Raw genomic sequence first — 16,983 nt, 5'->3', positions numbered from 1 at the left:
TTGCAAATTATTGAAAAAAAGAACAAGAAAAAAAAAGAACATGCTTATTAAGAAGCATGGTCAAACAGGGGGAAGGAGGAAGGAATGGAAGAAAGAAAGCAGAGCAGCCTGGAAAGACACAAAGCGACACACTGGAAACCCTGAGGAACTGCAGGCCCAGATGGTGGGCTAGCTCAGGGGACCAAACGCGGGGGGGCAGCTGAAGTGGCCCCGAGGAAAGGCTGCCAGAGCAACCCCAAAGGACGGAGATCAGGGCACTTACCCCAAGGAAGAGTAGACTGGACAGTGGCGGGAGCAATTAAACACCAATGACAGATGGAGAGAAGGCCATCCAAGGCAACGCAACCCTCAGACACTTGAAACCCTGGGTGCCAGGAGGTGACTGGGCACAAGCAACAGACCTGGAACAGGAGGGGGCGAATGTCAGAGAGGAAACCACCATCCCAGCATGAGAGAGACAGCCGCTCAAGATGAAGGGGAAAGAGCAGAATCAGAGCTGCAGAAGAATACTAGGAAAATCCTCAGCAAAGGAAGGGCTCTCTGGCTGTACCCCTCAAGTTCATCACTGCATCTTACTACAGGAAATAAAGGGCTATCATTTCCAATGTCTATGGGACGTGGATCTGAGAGGCTATCATTTCCCTCAGAGCCTGGCTTGCTTTCCAACAGTCTCTCTGTGGAAAGGACAAGACGGGTTAACTTTCTGAATCGGATACCATTAAGGATTTTGTAGAATCCAAACCGTTAAATAAGAACAACCCTTTCCATACTAAAAATATGGAATCATCTCCGAAAGGCACTGGGCTGGTTAAGAAAAGCTATTTAATGGATCCAAGAGCCACAGCAGGTCTCAGTATGTATAGACTTGAGAGCATGTGTGTGTCTAAGAAAAGGAGAGCTATTAGACAGATGGCAATTGTGCATTCCAGAGACAAGATTTAGAAACATAATACACGAAAAGAACAATTGTCCATCGTGGTTACTCAGATGATAGAAACAGGATCACAAATTAAAGCCAGCCCAGGCAAAAAGTTAACAAACCCCGATTCTAATCAGCAAACCCAGATGTGGTGGCCATTGTGGTTCTAGCTATGCTGGAGGCGTAAGTAGAAGGATCTAGGTTTGAGGCCAGTCCCAGGAAAAAAATCTAAGACTCTACCTGAGAAATAAGGCAAAAGGGCTGTGGGTACGACTCAAATGGTACAGTGTTTGTTGATCAAATGGAAAGCTTTGAGTTTAAATACCACAACTGCAAATAAATAAAGGAGTAAATATAAATGAATGAATAGATGATTAAAAAAATAAAAAAAACAAGCTGGGCAGGATGACATACAACAGTGATTCTGGCAAAAACACAAGATCCTATCTGAAAAACAAACTAAAAGCAAAAGAGCTGGAGGCGTGATTCAAGTGTTAAGAGTGCTTGCAAGTATGCACAAGGGACTACATTCAATCCCCAGATCTGAGGGGGGGGGGGGTCTGCGATGTACAGAGCAGTGTAAGAATAAGATTTCCTGGCATAAAAGTGCAAAAGGACAAACAAGGAAGACCAGCCACAGCTGAAGCTAGCATGACAACCCTCAGGAGCAAGAAAATGATGGGGGAAGCCATTCCTTTGTAAAGAACCCTTCCAACTCCAGGGAAGAAGGCTGGATCCTGAGCCCGTAGATTTGAGTACCAGTCCTTGTCCAGCTGGTTGCCTAATACAGAGCCTCCATTTCTTCTGCAGAAATGGAAACCCTGTGGCCCTAGGCACTGAGCATTTGACAAGCCCAAATGAAACTGGCGGTAAATCCAATTGGAAACTGAATCACCGTGAAGATCTACTATTTCCTGTACAGAAGGGATGAGGTAAAAGATGCACAAATGTGCAGAGGAAGCCCAGAAGGGTATTAAAGCAAGGGGCTCACACCTGTAATCCTAGCTACTCAGGAGGCTGAGTCCTAAAGATTGCAGCTGGAAGTCAGCCCAGGATATAAGTCCTAAGAGACTCTCATGTTCACTTAACCAGCAAAAGGCCAGACATGGAGGTATGGCTCAAGTGGTAGAACACCAACCCTAGGTAAAAACGCTAAGAGACAACATCCAGGCCCTGAGTTCAAGCCCCAATGCTGGCATACCCAAATAGGGGGCTTAGAATGGTGGGTCCATGTTGGCAACTGAGCAATAGAACAAGGGACCCCTAAAAGTGGGACAAATTTGCAAATCAGGTTTTATAAATGTCCAAGTAATTATGGCTTACAGCCTTTTGCAGAACAAAGGGGACCGAAGACAACTGAATCCCAATAAAGTTCTGCGATTGATGCTGCCACCACGGTGATTAGCAATACTAAAGAGGGCATTGGTTTTAGAGTGAGGTCAGCAGCCAGGACACTGGAAGGTTTAGGCAGACAGGTGCCCTTCTCTTGGGAGTCCCAAGTTTTCTCAAATGTTGACAAACTGTATAATACTTCTATCTCTCACAACCTAGACTCTCTTCCTTGGTTTTTATTGGCACAGCAACTTGCAAAACTCAGCTTTAATTGAGCTGACGTGATTACAACAGTGTTCTGAGAACAAAGGGATGCCTGAAGAGGGACAGTCAAAGAAAGGACCTGACTGTACCGCACTCCTCATTTCTCCCTAGCTGTTTGTGTCTGTCTCTTTCTGATCTTCACAAGTCGCTAGGCCTGTCACCAGGTAAACACTGAATGTCAGCTGCATTCAACCAATCAAAGAACCAAATTTCAAGAACCAACTTCTGGAAATTCAGCTTCTCTTCATGAAAAATAGTCAGTGGTGTGGCCAAAGTACTTGCCAGCCTAACAAACACAACCTAAGTGAACGTCTTGGAAAACCAAAACAAGAGTCTGGCAATGCTGTAAATCTTATGTACTCTAAGCAGTGGAAGAATGCATAGAATTAAACCCTATCATATTGCAACTTTTAAAAACACTGAATTTCAGCTGGGCACCTACAGCTCATGACTGTAATCCTAGCTACTCAGGAGGCTGAGATCTAAGGATGGGGGTTCAATTCAAAGGCAGCCTAGCAGACAAATCTGGAAGGCTTATATCTCCAGTTGACCAGTAAAATTCTGGAAGTGGAGGTATGGCCCAAGTGGTAGAGTGCCAGTTTTGAGTGAAAAAGCTAAGAAAGAGCATAAGACCCTGAACTCAAGCCCCAGTATCATCACAGAAAAAAAAACAAAAAACAAAAAAAACAAAAATACTGAAATTTAATAGTATATCCTTTTCTTGGTTAACTGATGATATAAAAATAGCTTAGGTTTAAGTGTGTTTTACATTAAAAATATAACATCAATTTGAAGAGAAAAAGTTAATTCTAACATTTCCTTTCAAATCCTCTCCTTGGACTAACACTGGAGCAAGGCACACTATTTCTGATGGCTATAGTTGTAACAAAGGTCCAGGATTTTTCGCTTCCTTGGTGAGTGAACAAAAGCAGCGAATGAAAGCACAGTTGCCTCCGCCGCAGCTGGCAAGTTCTCCCCCTTGTGCAGCGATGTAGCGGAACAGCTGGGGAATGCAGGATGCTTTGGAACACGCTGCTCTGTGATCCAAAATAACACTGCGTGTTCATCTTCCCCACAAAGGAAGCGAAGGCCCAGCGCAGGCCTGGCGCATGCCCGGCAGCTGCTCCTGGAACGCAAGAGCCGCTACACTCGGAGCAAGATGCACAAAGAGGGGAAAGAGGGGTGTGTGTGTGTGTGTGTGTGTGTGTGTGTGTGTGTGTGTGTGTGTGTGTGTGTGTGGCTTGCTCCTGGAACGCAAGAGCCGCTACACTCGGAGCAAGATGCACAAAGAGGGGAAAGAGGGGTGTGTGTGTGTGTGTGTGTGTGTGTGTGTGTGTGTGTGTGTGTGTGTGTGTGTGTGTGTGTGTGTGTGTGCTTGCTCCAAACACTTTATTTGCTGCCTTCTGGCGCTACATGAAGTTTCCAGTTTAGGAGACAAATGAATCTCATATTCCAAGGTAAAACTAAATCATAATCCCTCTGTCTTCCTCCTGTCCATACTGTTTATACATTGAAAGATTACTTATCAAACCTACCCCGTCCAGTGTTTAATAATGTCATACAGTTTCTAGAGGCTTAGACCCCAAAGTCCAGAACCATAAAATAGCAAAAAAAAAAAAAAAAAAAAAAAAAAACAAAGAAAAGAAACTGATTCCTCCATTGAGCCCCGCTAAATTGAAACTCTTAGCTGGTGGCTCACACCTGTCAAACTAGCTACTCAGGAGGCTGAGGTTTGAGGATCCTTATTCAAAGTCAGCCCAGGCAGGAAAAGTCTGTGAGACTCATATCACCAGCTAACTAGCAAAAAGCCAGAAGAGTTCCAGTGTTTGAGAGGGAAAAATTCTAGCACAAGCATGAGGCTCTGATTTCAAGCCCCAGAACCCCCCCCCACACACACACACGTACACACACAGAGTGGGAGACAGAGAAAGAGAGAGAAACAAAAAAAGAAACTCATTCAAGTGTTTTCTTTACTATGAAATAGTTGTTTTGGTGATTTACTTGTTAGATGTTCATTTTACCTCATCTATACGTCATCCTACCAACTCTAAAAGTTAAACAAGTTTCACATGGTGCATGGTTTATCATATTTGAGCAAATGTTTTTGAAATGTTATGTATCAAGCTCTTCTTCCTCCCCCTCACTTGGTGGCTCATTTTTAAACAGGCTCTCAGAAAACTTTTAATTTTCCAAGATCCCTCTTTCCAAAATTGGGCCAGCACAATCAATACAGAAACAGATTTTTTAAAAATGTTTTCCTCAGTCCTATAGATGGCTAATGAATCAAGAAAAGAAAGAATACTTGCTTCCTTTCCTCCAGTTTGTTTAGTTTCGAGTTGATTTCTTTAAAAGTCTTGTCGTCTTAGCAATCTGGATCCTGGCTTTAAACTTAAAGGAAAGGGAAATGGCTGGTGGGCAGGCCACAAAATTACACAGTGGCAAAGCCAGAAGGAAAACTGACAGTCCCAGAGCCTCCTGAAATTGCTTGGGCAACTGGACAAAGCTTTCCATCACTACTAACCTTTCCTTCCCCTAGCATTGCTGACTGAAATGAGAAATCCCTAAGTGTACATTATTGACTAACAGGGTGTTCAAGGAAACTGTCAACCACTTTCCTCATCTAGATGAAAAATGAGAGAGGAAATAAGACACTGTTCTTAGACATCTTCCTCATAGGTTAACTTTTTTTTTAGTTAATTTTGCTTTGTGTGTGTGACATTACTGAGGCTTGAAATCAGGGCCCGGGTGCTGCTTCTTAGCTTTTTCTGTTCTACCAGTTGACCTACAGCTCCACTTCCAGCTTTTTTTTTCTGGTTAATTAAAAATAAGAGTCTCATGGACTTTCCTGCCCAGGCTGGCTTCTAACTTCAATCCTCAGATATCAGCCTCCTGAATAACTAGGATTACAGTCATGAGCCACCAGTGCCCGACTTAGTTCACATTTACCGAGTGTCTACTATAGATAGCCCTGGGCATTACAATAAGGTAGCAAGTACCTCATTTTATCCTCAGTTTGAATTCAAAAGGCATTATTATCGGGCCTTTGAAGGAAGAAAAAATTAAGCTCAGAGAGGTTGAGCAATTATCGGAGGTAACAGAGCAATCCGTGATGAAGACAGCATTTGGAGCCAACTACTTTGATGTTGAGGGTTGTCTTAATCCTCACATCTGGAAGTCCCAACAGCTGGCATGGACCTCTTGGGTCCCAGAACTGTCATTCCAAAGATTCAAATCTGTTTCTTTAAAGCAAGACATTTGAAGTAACATTTCACACAATGCCAAAGCTCCATAGTTTTAAGTGAGAGCTTAAGCGTTCAGCCATGTGGATAAAGCCATAATCTTAGCTCCCTAGAAGAAACTGTTGTGGTTTCTTTTTTTTTTCTTCTTCTTAATTTACCAGTCAGCAAGGTTAGCTGTTATTTCCAAAGCTGACCTCGATTAATTTTAAACACACATTCAGCACAGTGGTCAGGCCACACACAGTTTAAACAGGATTGGAACCGAGGCTCCTTGCAACACAGGAAGCAAACAGGGCTCAGGGCTGTGCAGAATTCAAGCTTACCCGCCAAGTGAGCGGCAGGCAGCTCTTCTCTGGCCCTCTGTGGAACTGGTTTTGGAAGGAGGCTTGGTTCTTTCCCTATACCTTAAATCTTAAGAACTGGCTTCGGGGAGGCACCACCGGCCTCAGCCGCAAACCGGCAGGCCAGGCGGTGGGTTAATAACGCCCGGCGGAACCAGAGCTGAACCTGGGGTGAGCGCGGAAGCCCAGGAATCCACGAAGCCTTTCCGAACAGCCTGGGGGAGCGCAACGGTGCCCTGGGGAGCCAGGCTCCCGGGGCCTCGGCGCCCTCGACTGTAAAATAAAAAACCACCTCGTGGGGGCGGCCTGGGGCGAGGGAATGGGGAGAGGCAGGTGAACGAGGAACAGCCACCAGGGGTGTGGCATGGAAGCACGTCCCCGGCCGGGGCGTCCCGGGGAAAGCCCGTCCCGCCCGGCTCCTCCTCCCGGGGGAAGGGCGGAGAGGGGGCCGGGGAGGTGGGGTGGAGGCTGAGCGCGCGGTGCACGCTCCCCGGCACCGGGAGAGGACCCGGCACCCGCGCGCCCGGCACCCCGCGCTCCCCGGCTCCCCGGGCGGCCGGCGGCCCCGCACGCGCGCCCGGGGCCCCGGGTACCTGCGATCCCCGCGCCGGGCCGGGAGCGGGGCGGAGGACCCGGCGCGCCGGTAACTTCCCCGGCTGGCTCCTCCCCTTCCGCACAAGTTGCAATGGCACTCAACTGTCACGGGCTCCCCCCCCCTCCCACCCGCCGCCCCCCCAGATCCGTGCGGCCCGCGGTGCCCGGGGCGCGGAGCCCCGCACCTGACCCGGGACCCGGGACCCGGACCGCAGCCGGGACCGGAGCCTCGGCCGCTCCCCCCCCTCCCTCCCACGGACGCAGTTACCGCCTCCGGGGCTCCACTCCGGGTGCCGGGGGTCCGGGGAGCGGCGCGCCCGGTTCCCACCCGCGCGGGGCCGCCGTCCGGCTCTCCCCCCGGCCCCCGCCCCCCCCGAGCCCGGGCCCGGCGCCGCCCGCTCCCCCGCTCCCCCGCACCCCTCCTCCTCGCCTAACGGGCGGCCGCGCGAACTTCCCGAAACTCGGCGGGGAGACGAGCCGAGCCCCCAGCCCGGGCTCCCCGAGGCGCGCCGGGGACGGAAGTGGGGGGGGCAGAGCCGGAGCGCGGCGCCGCCTTTGTGAGGTCCGGGGGACGGGGGGACCCCGAGGGCGGCCAGCCGCAGCCCCCCCCCCCCGCCCGGGGACCTCGGGGGCCGCCGGATCCCCCGCTTCACTCCCGATCGGCGGCCCCCGGTTCCCGCCTCCGCCCGCAGCACCCCCGCTGGCCGCGCCCCCCCCCCCCCGGGGAAAGGGGACCCGGGCGCCCCGGCCGGGGAAGGGGCGCGCCGCCTCCGCGTCGCCCGCCCCCCGAACCCCGAGCCCCCCGAGCTCAGCCTCCCCCACCCCGAGGCCACCACGCCCGCCCGGGGAGGGGAGGAGAGGGGAGGGGGGCGTCCTCACCTTCCCCGCGCGCTCCGCTCGCCTTCGGGGCGCACGGTCGCCGCTCCCCGCGGTTCCCCCGGCCCCGCAGCCTCCGCTTCCCGGCAGCAGCCCCGCGGCGAGTCCCGCGGAGCCGCGGCCGCGGCGGGGCCCCTCTCTCCCCGCCCCCGGGGACGACTCACCTGGAGGAGCGGGAGCGGGCGCCCTCTGCCGGGCCCCCGGGCGGTGGGGAGGGTGGAGGGGGGGCTCCCCGGGGAGCGGGCGCGGGGCGGGGAGGCGGAGGGCGCCCGGACCCCGGCGCCTGCCCCCGCCGCGCGGCGTCCCGGTCCCGATCCACGCGCCGAGCCCCGATCGCCCGCGCTCCGCCCGCCCCGGGGCTCCGGGCCGCTCCCCGCGAGGTGCCGGCGGGAGGGAGCCGCCGCGGCCCGGCCGGTGGCGTTTATTATTATTGTTATTATTATTGTTATTATTATTATTACTCTAGCGGCGTGCCGCGTGGACGGCTGTGCTCCCGCGCGTCCCGGCGCTGTCTGATCGCGGCCGCGGACGGGAGGCTCCGCTAGGGCGCCGGCCTCGGCCACGCCCCCGGGGGCTGGGGCGCTCGGGGTGGGACGGGGGTGGAGGGGGGGCGGAGGGGGGGGGCAGTTTCCCGAGAGGACACGCGAGCTCAGCGCCCCCTCCTCCCCCCCTCCTCCACCGGCGCGTGCCCCGCGGAGCCGACGAGCGCGGGGGATCGGATGGGGAGGACCGGACGGGCCGCGCCCCGCTCTCCCCCCCCCCCGACGGCTCCCCACCTTCCCCACCCCACTCACCTCCTCCCGCTCCGGCCGCGCAGCCCACCTGCCGGCTCCTCCGCCCCCCCCTCCCCCCCAGCGTGGCCGGGCCCGGTCGTCCACGCGGCTCCCGGTGGCCGCGGCGGGCGGGCGGGACGCCTGGTTCTTCACCGCGGGGCCCGTCGGAGTGGCCCGGACGGCGCGGCCCAGCCCCGGGGCGCGCTCCCGCCCCGCCCGGGCTCCTCCCGGGGACGCGGCCCGGGCAGATCCGCGGCTCCGGACGGGAGGTTCCGAGGGGCGGGCGCCGCCGGGGATCTGGGCGGCCCGGTTACCCGGGAGACGGAGGGACGGGCGGGTGGGTGGGTGGGTGGGTGGAGAGGGGGCTCGCCGCCCTCAGGGACAGCCGATCCCCCCCCCCAGCAATTGCCCCACGCGGGGTCTTTATCTCCTCCCCGTCGGGGCCCGGGGCCTCCAAGTTTTCCCGAGGGATCTGCAGTTCTCACAAGTTTCCAAGTGATGCTGAGCTGAGGATTCGCGGACATAAAACCGGTGGAGGGACAGGGACGTGGAGAAGGTTTAGGCAGATCCCGATCGCGTTTGAACCCCCCTCCCTTCCCCTTCCCTCCCCTCCCCGTCCCTCCCCATCCCTCCCCTTCCTATCCCCCCCCCTCCACCTCGGCCGCATTTCCTTCCTCCCAGTGTCAGGCTGGGAGTCTGTCCTGATGTGCCCCCCCCGGGGTGTGTGCCAGGCACACACAGAGGCCCCCACAGAATAAAAGAAACGTGAACGTGTTCCCCGCAAGCAGCCACAGCCCACTGCCTCAGCCACGGTTCCCCGCCATCCCCAAGCCCAGTCTGAGGTCAAGAGGCCCCACAGCAGTGGTTTCTCCTGAAGAGCACCCTCGGTCTTCTTTCTTTCCTTTCTTTCTTCTTCCTATTTCTTTCCTTCTCTCCCTCCCTCCCTCCTTCCTTCATTCCCTTCTCCTGTCCTTCCTCCCTCCCTCCTTCCCTCCGTCCCTCCCTCTTTCCTTCCTTCTCTCCCTCCCTCCTTCCCTCCCTCTCTCTTTCCTTCCTTCTCTCCCTCCTTCCTTCCTCCCTCCTCCCCTTCCCTCCCTCCTTCCTTCCCTCCTCCCTCCCTCCCTCCCTCCTTCCTTCCCTCCCTCCCTCCTTCTTTCCTTCCTTCCTTCCTTCCTTCCTTCCTTCCTTCCTTCCTTCCTTCCTTCCTTTCCTTCCTTCCTTCCTTCCCTCCTTCCTTCTTTTTCTTCCTTTCTATCTTGGGGCTTGAACTCAGGGCCTGCATGCTGTCCCTTTGCTTTTCCCTCAAGGCTAGTGCTCTACCACTTGTAGAGCCATAGCTCTACTTCTGTCTTTCTGGTGGTTAAGTGGAGAAACAAGTCTCAGACTTTTCTATCCCCCCCCCCCCTTGGCTTATCTTCATATCTCAGCCTTCTGAAAAACCCAGGATTTGCAGGCACGAGCTATCAATGTCTGGCTGTAGTTTCTTCTAGTTTTGGCTGGCATTTGGCATCTTAGCATAATCAAACTGTATGCTATGGTTATGTTGCAAGCATGTATCTGATAATTGTGCTGCCCTTAAATTATCGAGGGGAATTCACAGCTGCTTCCGGAGAGTATTCTGCTCCCCAACCCATCTGGCTAGTTCTCTGTCTATGCCCTTCTCTGGGCACAGGAAGAGGCCCTGCCGAATTGAGGGGTCCACGTTGCCCAGGCATGCTTGAACTGGGTACTCCCTGTGATTTTCTTGGGTTTAAGAAGAGCTCATTCTCCTTACAGCTTCCGCCCTGTCACCAGCTCCAGGAGTCCTGTGCCCCCACTTCTAGATTAGAGGCCCCCTCCTGGCTCCTACTGTGCATGGGTACTGCATATGGGTCTATCATAGCCATAGAAAACATTGGCTGTCTTCATTGGTAGCTTCTCTGTATCCTCCAGTACACCGAGGATTTTGGAAGAACACTTTATCTACCTTTGTAAGCTTGAAGTCTAGATTGGATTTGATGCTCAAAAAATTACAATTATATATGTATAAACACACAATATATTTGTACAAATAAATATAAATTAATCACATTTTACTTGAATATAGTAGTATTAGATGGTATATTAAAAATATAAATTACATCTTACTTGAATATAGTAGTATTTGCTGGTATATTAAAAGCATATATTAGTTTATATGGGATATATCATATACAAGTTCATATATGATATACTACAATATTATATAACAATAGCATATACATCATATATGATGTGTTAACCACTATATTATATAATATTATACATAGTAGTATATATTTAGTCAAACACTGGTGATTCACACCTATAACCCTAGCTACTCAGGAGGCTGAGATCCGAGAATTGCAGTTCAAAGCCAGCCTGGGCAGTAAAGTGTGAGACTCGTATTTCCATTTAATCACACACACAAAGCTGGAAATGGAGCTCTCGCTCAAGGAGTAGAGTGTCACCCGGAACAAACAAGCTAAGGGACAGTACCCAGATCTTGAGTTTAAGATCCTGTAGCGCGCACACACGCGCACACACACACGCACACACACGCACACACACACACACACACACCCCTTGCTTTTTAAGGAATGAGTGAATTCTTACAAATTCAGAGGCTTTGATGGAACTTGTTTTCACACACCTTTTTGAAGCTATCTTGACTCTTTTGCTACTATTTTGTCAATATTTTCCTCTAAGTCACCTCCTGGTTGAAGATTTTAGGATTCCTGTTTAGCTTCTGTGGCCTCCTAATTATTCTGTGCTCCTTCGTTTTTTAAACTGCTGATCCTCTAATTTTGTCCTCAATTTTGTTTTGTTGGTCAGGGGCTTGAACCTGGGGGCTGGGTACTGGCCCTGAGCTCTTTTACTCAAGGCTAGCACTCTACCACTTTCAGCCACAACGCCGTTTTCTAACTTTCTGATGGTTAATTGGAGATAGGAGTCGCATGGACTTTCCTGCCCTGTCTGACCTTGAACCTCAATTCTCATATCTGAGCCTCCTGAATCGCTTAGGATTATAGGTGTGAGCCTTTGGTGCCCAGCTCAAACTTTTGTTCTGATGAAATCAAGTTAGAAGAAAAACACTATAATGAGTATCCTACATAGTAAGAGTACTGTTGAAATCGGTTTTAGTTTACTATATTTATGGGGATGTAAATAAATGTGTGTGTGGGGGGGTCAAATACATGTCTTCATGTGGCTTCTAATTTGAGTCCCACCGGCTTTTAAGAATTTGGAAGCTGGAGCCGTGCTCACACACATTTGCAGACAGAAAGGGGTGCAGCCATGCAGAGAACATCTTGTGGAAAGAGATGGTCAGAACCACTCTTCATCAAGGAATTGACTTAGCAGAGAGGAAAACAGAGTGCTGCCTTTGCAAGCAGTTGGTGTTCTGCAAATGCTTCTGTGGACTGGAGATGGATGAAAGAGTGTGAGATGGTCAGGGGAAAGTTCTCTTGGCCAGAGACAATCAGGGATTGAAGAGAAATGAAATCAGTGATTCAGAGGAGAAGGGCAGGAGGCCTGGTTCACTGACAGCCAGAGATGGTGCTCCTAGAAGTTCCCAAACACAAGCAAGGGATGTAGTGAAATGGGATTGCCTGACCCACTTTCCATCCTTAGTGTTCCCAGGCTGAAAGTGATGCTGGCTACACTCTGCTGAAAGGAAAGTAGCAGGGGGGCAGGGGCCAGGGCCATCTGCAGTCCTTCAAAGAACTGCCTTCAATTTCGAACCTCTGATGGTGCACTTGGTAGGAAGGCTCGCTGATAGGGGCAGAAGTTAGATAAGATTAGATAACAATAGAATAAACAAGTGACCCTCAAGAAACTATACCTTGATAGTTAGGCCACGTATGTCCAGCCGTATTATTCATTGTCTTTAACCCAGGAAACAAAATCCAGCTCACAAATATTCAGAAGGCTGTGTTCCCCCTCCAGAAGTATCAAGTTTAGAAACTGTTACAGATATTTCCATGCCACTAAAGGATACATATTGTTGCTACTATTTCTTTTTCCCTTTTTTTTTCTGGTGGAGGCAGATTAGAAGAATTGAGATTTAGGCCTCAAAGAAGATGGAGATTTCTTTTTTTAATGAAGAAAAATGGGCTAGATCAGAAGGAACTACAAGTGCAACAGAAAAGAGTTTAAAAGACGACAATTTCTATTTGTAAATACACTTATCACAGAATTATATTTTGGATTTAGAAGATGGGACAGAATCTGAAAGAAATCAAACAGGGAAAGGCCTGGATTTGAACCAGACCTAAAAATGGATTCTTTACAATTGTTTTTGGCACAAACAAATGAAAACCTGTAATTTTGAAATGTTTCTGGGGACTGAAATATTCTCTATTATTTGTAATACCAGACTTTATAAATACCAACCACTGAAAGTGAAGCAGATAGATTGGTGTCAGTTGGATTTTATTCTTTAAGTATGAAGATTCTTCAGCCATATTTTATCTCCCACTCCGACTAACATTATCATTATTAACTATTTAATAATTTGAAAGCTAGCAATAGTTTTGATACTAAGAGGAATACACAAACTAAATATTTTGTGGTTTTTTTTTTTTTTTTTTTTTTTTTTTTTGGCCAGTCCTGGGCCTTGGACTCAGGGCCTGAGCACTGTCCCTGGCTTCTTCCCGCTCAAGGCTAGCACTCTGCCACTTGAGCCACAGCGCCGCTTCTGGCCGTTTTCTGTATATGTGGTGCTGGGGAATCGAACCTAGGGCCTCGTGTATCCGAGGCAGGCACTCTTGCCACTAGGCTATATCCCCAGCCCCTTGTGGTTGTTTTTGTTGCTTATTTGTTTGTTTTAAGAGATGGGGCCTTGGTAAGTGGCCTGAGATGGCCACTTTTGGATTCAAGAGATCTTCCTGCCTCAGCCTCCTGAGTAGCTGAGATTTGCAGGAATGTGCCATTATCCTCAGCTTTAGTCAAAGCCTTTAATAAAAGCTGAAGTATAGGTAGAAAGAAACACACTTACCAATTAAGTTTGGGCTATTTAAGGGAAAGTTCTGGTATGGATCACAGTCTACTAAACTAAAGGAACATACTGTTTTTGGTCAAAGGAGCACATGTCTCATAAGAGTCTGGACTCTTATAATTGGAAATGACCAAAGTGGTCCTAATAAGGGAATCAGCAACCAACTCCAGCAATACATAGACTAGGTCAAGAAGTGGTCTACTCGTGTACCATTCTTGTGTTCCACCTACTCTGACTCTCCTATCACTTGGTCTCTGGTGGGCTGCTGCCACTTCTCTACTTAACACCATTGTCTATCTGCTGCTTCTCTATCTCCTAAGAGCTAGAAAGCCAACTTGATTCTGTCCTAAGCTGTGCTGCATTGGTCTAGTTATGTAGGTTTTTTTTGTTTGTTTTAGTTTTTAATCTATATGACCTGAGGATATTAGTACACTTCTCTCTAGTTTTCAAGAACATAAGACACAAACGTAGTAAAATACTGTCTTAAATATAATAAGTGGATAATACTGACTTTCTTCCTCTTTCACCTCCTCCTTTTTTCCTCCTCCTTCTCCTCCTCTTCCTCCTTCTCCTTCTTCCTCTGCCAGTCCTGGGGCTTGAACTCAGTGCCTGGGCACTGTCCCTGAGCCTCTCTGTGCTCAAGGCTAGTGCTCTACCACTTGAGCCACAGTGCTACTTCCAGCTTTCTCTGAGTGGTTTATTGGAGATAATAGTCTCAAGGACTTTCTGACTGACTTTGAACCAAGATCCTTAGCTCTTAGCTGCCTGAGTATCTAGGATCACAGTTGGGAGTCACTGGCGCCCGGCTTGACTGTGCTCATAGTTATTACAGATGACAATTTCAGATATCATTCTCTTGGTAATTTTCTTATTTGAATAAAATCCACCTGAGTTTATTCCTCACTGTTGGATACTGTGAGGGCCCCATTGTTTACTATCATATGCATTTTTTTAGGTGTTAGTACTGGGGCTTGAACTCAGGGCCTCAAGCTCTCACTCAGCCTTTTTTTTACTCAAAGCTGGTGCTCTACCACTTGAGCCATACCTTCACTTCTGGCTTTTTGCTGGCTAGAGACCCAAATCTCATGGGCTTTTCTTTCTGGGCTAGCTTCAAACTATGCTCCTCAGATCTCATCCCCCTGAGTTGCTAGGGTTACAGGCATGAGCACCTAAAATGCACTTCATCTCTCTCTGCGCCACAAACACATTTTTACTGAGCCCCTTAGGTCTCATGCAAGATGTTTAAGCGAACGATGTAGGCCAATATCTTGGAGTTGGGGACCGCAATGGAAGCAGATGTTATGTGTAGTCACCAGTAGATGCAGCCCAAGGATTTTCATATAGTGTTTATGTGTAGCTTTTCCCTGTAGACTGTTAGTTTGGGGAAACCCACCTTCTACCTTGGGCTTCTAGCTAAACAAGGCGCAGAAAGGACCCCCAAGTTGCTCAGCTTGTACTCTGCCAGTGGTAGAGGCCCTCAGGGATGTCCCTCGGGAGGATTTTGATACCTCTGTGCCAGTGCTCACACCAGAGACACTGCCATCGGCAAGGAACTCAGTTGTGACAGGTGGAGAAAGGTAGAAAGGCAGAAAGAAAATCCTCAGGAAGAGTGTCTTCTAGCGCTGTAAGAGTCTCATCTGCTAGTGATTTGCTTCCACTGTTAGACATGATAGATGGACCCAAGCAACTGTGACAATGCCACCCTTGCTTCAGCTTGGATGTCTCCTGCCTTCCTAGGACAGAAGGCAGCCTCTCAGGAATTCTGAGGCACTTGGAGGAGTCTTCACCCACACAGAGGTGCTCCCTGGAGAACCGGTGGACATGGCGTGAACAGACAACAATACATGCTGCTTTGAAACTCTCCTGAACTTCTTTGATGCCATAAGCCAAGGCCCATCTGTCACAATCGGAATCTGTTTCCTCCCTTTCTATTCCTGAGGGAGACAGCAAGCAGCTGTTTGAGAATAATAATCCTTCATGTGCCCGAAAGCCTTTGTGAGCCTCTTGCATCCTTGAGCTATATCAGACAGACAACTTCTTACTGGTTTACCCTGTTTGTGAAAAGTAGCCTTTCTATCCTCCTTAGAAAAACTTGCTCAGTCGAAACCAGGCTTTGAGTTAATGTGGCAGGTTTGAAATGGAGGAAATTGTCCTGAATCTCATAGACTAGAACAACACAAGAAGTGAGTGACCAGCCACCGAAGTTTGCTGAGGCTTGTCTTACGAGGATGATGATCTAAGACGCTTCTTTTGACCTTCACCTAATAGGATTTGCAATAGATTATGTAAATAATGGCTCGAGGAGACCCCTTACAGCAGAATGCATCCCTGGGGTCACTTGGTCTGATGCTGTAGACTTCATGAGGCCTCACCTTTCAGGCTTGGACATAGACTGTGGAAATAGCTGGCTGGTATGACCAATACGTCATTACTTTGTCCTTGACACTGCAATTAGCCCCTACAGGTACATCTTCCAGAGGACTCACACAGAGTCAGCAGGAAATTTGTGCTGAAGACGAAACTCTGGGGTTAATCACAGGTCTTAAGGACAGTACTTTCTTCCAGATGGTGCAAGAGATTGTTCCCTCAGTGATGAAGACCACAGCTGCTGAGCAGGCCAGCAAAATATCTGTGCTGCTTTTTCAGGGTGGTGAGCAGGTTTGGTGGTGGACTTGAGACACCATGCGTTCCTTTCTGATTGTCAGGACTTCTGGGTTCTTGCTACAGGTGGCACGTGTACCCAGTCCTTCCCCTCCCCCACTCAATTACTCGTTTCCCCAAAGAAGACAGGAGTATGCACCAGAACACTTTCAGCTAAAAGTAACGGAAATCATCTTCGTCGGGATTCAAGAGTGAGTCCATAATGAGAAATCCAGAAGGTTTTAGAGTTTCTTTTAGTCCTGAGACTCTGTGTCTCCTCGGGTTGTTAGCAAGAAGGTTGCATCTGCTTCTAGGCCTCGTGTATGGGTTGGGAAGTGTGCACGTGGAGAAAGAAGTCATCTCTTCCAGCTTATTCGGGAGGTAGACACACCAATGGTTCGTAGCTTCAGGAGCTTCACAGGTCCTTCGTGCGTGCCCTTGGTGTGAATCCAACCCGCCTAGGCCCGAGCCAGCACCAGTGAGAGAGGGGCAAGACTCCTTGCACAAGAAGGCCCACCCAAGGAACTAAGGGGGTTGGCCATGTTTTCCTGGGGTGCCGTTTAGTGTAGAGGCAAGGAAGGGCCCCGAACAAAAATTGAGGTACTTTTATCAAAATAAACAAGGAAGAAGAAAGGGAAGGAGGAGACCAGTACTGAAGGGCTATTACTTTCTTTGCCGCAGGCTATATTTTATTGACATTTTCTGGTTGTTTGCCAGTCCTGGGGCTTGAGTCAGGGTGTGTGCACTGTTTCTTGGCTTTTTTGCTCAATGTTGGTGCTCTACCACTTGAGCCACAGCTTCACTTTTGGATTTTTTTTTTTTTTAGTTTAATGGATTCAAGAGTCTTACAGACTTCCCTGCCTGGGCTAGCACAATCCCCAAATCTCAGCCTCATGAGTATCTAGGATTACAGGTGTGACCTATGGGTACCTGGCTTTTTTTTTTCTTCATGCTTTTTACATTGCCATTATAAAGGTGATGTACAGAGGGGTTACAGTTACATACGTCA

At 49.8% G+C, this 16,983-nt stretch overlaps 1 protein-coding gene across 2 annotated transcripts in view; it reads right to left on the bottom strand.

Moving 5' to 3' along the window:
• Nucleotides 1-7,630, bottom strand: part of Svil (supervillin) — a 193,972-nt gene extending 186,342 nt beyond the window's left edge. Inside the window, exon 1 of one of the 2 annotated variants that reach the window (XM_048367915.1) lies at nucleotides 7,569-7,630. The gene's annotated coding sequence lies outside the window, so the exon portion shown is untranslated. The remainder of the gene's footprint in view (nucleotides 1-7,568) is intronic. The other variant, XM_048367916.1, reaches the window with a different exon arrangement.
• Nucleotides 7,631-16,983: the final 9,353 nt, after the last annotated feature.

This window comes from Perognathus longimembris, chromosome 18, assembly GCF_023159225.1.
Source record: "Perognathus longimembris pacificus isolate PPM17 chromosome 18, ASM2315922v1, whole genome shotgun sequence".
NCBI lineage: Eukaryota > Metazoa > Chordata > Mammalia > Rodentia > Heteromyidae > Perognathus > Perognathus longimembris.
Note: the sequence above shows the minus strand (reverse complement) of the source record. Positions and strands in the feature narration are given on the sequence as shown.